A 4,325-nucleotide genomic window follows, 5' to 3' on the forward strand; every position below is an offset into this window, starting at 1 on the left:
TCCCTGTCTCTGGCGAGTACACATACCCTCTGGTATAATTAAAAATAGTCTCCCGTCACTCCCATTAAATCTAACTGATCTTAGTTTAACCCAAGCATGCTAAACATTATATTTCATATAGCATTCAGATTTTATTAGTATCTTTGTATTACTGCAATTGCTTGTATCTGGCCTTGAAGTATGTATAATAGAGCTATTTTACTGAAAAATATGACCACCTCACAATGGTTAAATTGGCAACATGGTATAGTTTCTTTGACTCTCTGTGACTTTATTTTCAGTATACATTTAGCTCCTCTCATTAATCTTGTTCATGAGTTTATATAGTTCAAAAAAGTCACAATTTGAAAAGTTTGAACTCTAGTGAACCATTATTTAGTGACCATGTAATTTGTTGCCCTAACTGGAGAAATTGTAAGAGTGAAAAAAGGAGCTGCTAATATGCCAGGCATAAATTAAGGACCATTGACCTGTCCAGGACACACTGAGTTGCATGTTCGGTATTTCAGTTTACAACTCAGGGGCTGCACACTCATTACACACATGTCAGAGACCGGCTTCATGCTCAGGTCTGTGGTTAGAGAGTCTGGTCTGCCTGCTGCATGGAGCTGGGAGCACAGGGCTGGAGTGAAGCGGGAGCCCAGTAGGAGGGACGGTGCTCCAGAGAAGACCATGGTGGTCAGCACTGGGGTGGCAGTGCAGATGAAGAGGTAGAAGAGAACACCGACGTCTGAGGGCAGAGTCTGTGAGCACAGGGAGGGAGTGGGTGTGAAGGATTGAACCAGGTCTGTGTCAGGAGGGGTTCCCAGATGTCAGCAGACCAACTGAGCAGATGTGGGGCTCCTTACTGAGAGAGGAGATGCTGCAGGTAAAGAGGGTCACACGTGGCTGGCTTCTCCAAGGCGGGCCTCAAGTCTGGTTCGTCAGACTCCTCTGCCCCAGTGTTCTGGGGACATGATTAGTCTGTGGGGTTATGAGTGTTTGAGAGGATAATTGGGAACAGTAAGCCTGCAGAGTGATACCCTGGTTCTGCCTCATGGTTCTGCCTGCCCTGCCTGAGTCATGGCAGCCAGAACTGCTGGCGAGGCAAACTCGTCAGCTCCCTGCCAGACCAGGCTGTGTGTGACGAGGATCTTTGCTTGTGCTGTGCCTTCTGCCAGAAATGTCCCAGCCCTTTCACTCCCACTTTACCTCCTATCCAGTAATTATGTAAAGATCCTGGCTTTTCCACTTCTGCTTTCAGTATGAGCACCACCAGGGACAGTGCAGGGTTTCAGGCCCCACCCAAGACCTGATGGCTCAGAATATGTACTGTAGGGGCCTGGAGGTGGTGCAGCAGTCACATAACTGGACCTACATAGAAAAGGTCCTCAGTTTGAATCCCAGGGCCTCCTGAGTACATTGGGTGTGTACACAAATGCTCATGATCTGGGCTGGCTGAGACTGGGTGGAATGTGGTAGGAAAACCCTGTTGGGAGAGGTGAGTCTTTGTATCTCTCTGTCTCTCACTCAGGGAAGAAATACATAAAAACTACAGATAAAATAGATGGTAGCAAGATCTCCAAGTGATTGTCAGCCCACTCCACTCCCCAACACCCCTCCCCAACTCAACCTGCAGATTTCTATCCACTGTACCCCTCCATCAGGACAGGCTTCAAGTTCTGCAACCTTTGGACTCTGGACTGATACCTGTGAGTACTTTAGGTCACCCACACATGCAGATGCCTGAGAATCCCCTTCAGGTCTCAGACTGGAATTGCAACTTTCCTGCTTCAGAGTCTTTCTGCTGTTTCTCTAGCTTGCAGACAGCCTACTGTGGGATTTCTTGTCTTTGTGTAAGATAATTCCTATGATGAATTTCTTTTTAAACACATTTATTTATCCCATTGGTTCTGTGACTCTGGAGAACTCTGACTAGTACAAAAGGCAATCACTGAGTTATGACTTAGGGCCAGAGAGCTGATAGACCCCTGAAGTAGGACAGTGAAGGTGTATTTCTGATCTTGCTAATTGAAAGAAAACTGCTACTGGTGGTATTTATTAGCAGTGTCAAGAAAGAAACGGCCAAAACTATAGCCGCATGAGAGGCACCTAGCGATGAAACCACACCAGGTACAGCAGTAACAGTTAGCGTCACCTGGTGAAATTTATAATAATATATGCAATCCCCATCTCATCTCTGGCCTGGCCACTGAAGAGAGATGAGTGAGGACGTACTGGGAATCACCATGCCCACATCTTCAAGTCCTTCGTGGAGCTCTGATTTCTGAAAGCCCCCCAGGAATGTGGCATTACTTTTATTTTCCTTGGTGGAGTAATTTCTGGTGACTTTATTCCTCGTTTCCTACTAATGTAACCCTTCTTCAACAGGTCAAGTAACGAATGTGGGGATTTTTGCTGTTAGGTATTCCAAAACCGGGGGATAATGGCAGGATGTGTTTGGAGAGACCTGAGCCCATGGTGAGATGGTCCTCAATTATATCTCCATTGATCACCTGACCCCATGACTCCTGTTCTGATGGCAGGGCCACATGGACACTTTCATTCTACTCAAATTTGTATCAGCCCAGAGGCCATGTCCAGCAATCCTTCAAAGATCTGATTATTTTCTTTCCCCAAAGGGGAAGTCTGAGAGAAAACTACCAGTACAAATTTTGGCAGTGTGACAGGACCTTTTCTCAAGAGGTTGTGAGTCTTAAAGCAACTCAAGCGTGGAATCGACCAATGAACTGTGACTTTGTTTTCATGATTCAGGTTAGACTTCCAGTTCACGTGACCTAGAAATTTTCTGTTTATATGGGTCAACTAGATTTTAGTAGTCTTCCTATTTCACTTAAAGGAGCACCAGGACCATCTTGCTAACCTGATAGATCCATGCATCGGACAATTCTGATTGCGGCCTAGACGTCCCTGCCTGTTGTAGGAGCCATGCCCATCTTGCCTTGGTTCATTAAATGCTGTCATTGACTGTGCCACCTTAGAATTCAACAGTCTGTTTTGCATTTAGAGTCTCAGCTCAGCGTCAGGAGCACCCACTGTGATTTCTTACCTATACGTAAGAGTAACTAAAGAGGGTCTCTAGAAAGTTAGGGCTCCCATTACGAATTTAGTCATGACTTATTATTTTGTGACCTAAGATCTCCTGCAGAACGTTTCTTGTTCAGGGGAGCAGACTGCTCCTGGAGGGAGTGTTTTGTATTTCTCTGTTACTTCTATTTGGTGTATAATGTTACTTAAGTTCTATTTTTCTTTTTTTAGAGAGGGATTTTTGCTATAGGGTGTGTGTGCTCACCAGAGAGAGATAGAGAGATAGAAAGTGAGAAATCACCCCCAGGGGATGGCCACACTGCAATCCCTTCTCCTCATTTTTCTCTTGGGATTTTGGGCATATATGCATATGTGCCCAGTATGAATTTTAAGTCACGGGGTCTGGGATTTGAACCATGGATGACTATGTGGGAATCCAGCTATGTAATCATTATGCAATCTGCTAGTCCCACTTAAATTCTATTTTTAAATAAACTTTTATGCTGGATGTTTTATTGATTTTATTTATTTATTTATAAAAAACTATGGGCTTCACAAATGTGTGTGTTACCCTGTGCAAGGACCATGCTAATCTTCTCTGTATTATTCCAATTTTAGTATATGTACTGCTTTATTGATTATTGAAAACAGGATATTGACATCTATTAGTATTGTGTTGCTGCCTAGTTCTTCTCCTTTTTTTTTTTTTTTTTATAGAGAGATTTTTGCTATAGGGTGTGCGCTCACCAGAGAGACAGAAAGCGAGAAACATTTCCCTGCTCCCCAGAAGAGGTGGCCATGCCACAATCCCCTCTCCTCCTTTCTTCTCTCAGGATTTTGGGCACATATCCACATGCACCCAGCCTGAGTCTTACGCCATTGGGTTCAGGACTTGAATCGGTTGGCTACATGGGAGTCCACTGACCACTATGCCATCTGCTGGTCCCCCTTCAGATCTATTAATGTTGGCTTTATAGTTTAGGTCTTCTGATGTGGGATGCACATATACATACAATTAATATACCTTTTTAAAGAATTGATCTTTTTTATCATAAAATATGTCTTTGTCTTCGTGATAGCTTTTCACTTAAGGTCCATTTTTTCTTTTTCCCCTGATGTAAGTATGACTCTCTCTACTTCCTTTGGTTACCATTTTCATGGGATAGCTTTCTATCCCTTCACATTCAGCCCATGTGTGTCATCGAATATGAGGCAATCCTTTATAGACAGCACGTGCTTGCCTTTTATCCTTTATCCATTTTAAGAGTTTAATGCATTCATGTTTTAGTCATTATTAA

General features: G+C 43.7%; 1 pseudogene; it reads right to left on the reverse strand.

Annotated features, from left to right (window-relative positions):
- Nucleotides 1–3,563: 3,563 nt before the first annotated feature.
- LOC114006257 (uncharacterized) lies at nt 3,564–3,676 on the reverse strand (annotated as a pseudogene).
- Nucleotides 3,677–4,325: the final 649 nt, after the last annotated feature.

The sequence above is a fragment of the Tupaia chinensis genome, unplaced genomic scaffold (assembly GCF_000334495.1).
Source record: "Tupaia chinensis unplaced genomic scaffold, TupChi_1.0 Scaffold146604_1, whole genome shotgun sequence".
Lineage (NCBI taxonomy): Eukaryota > Metazoa > Chordata > Mammalia > Scandentia > Tupaiidae > Tupaia > Tupaia belangeri.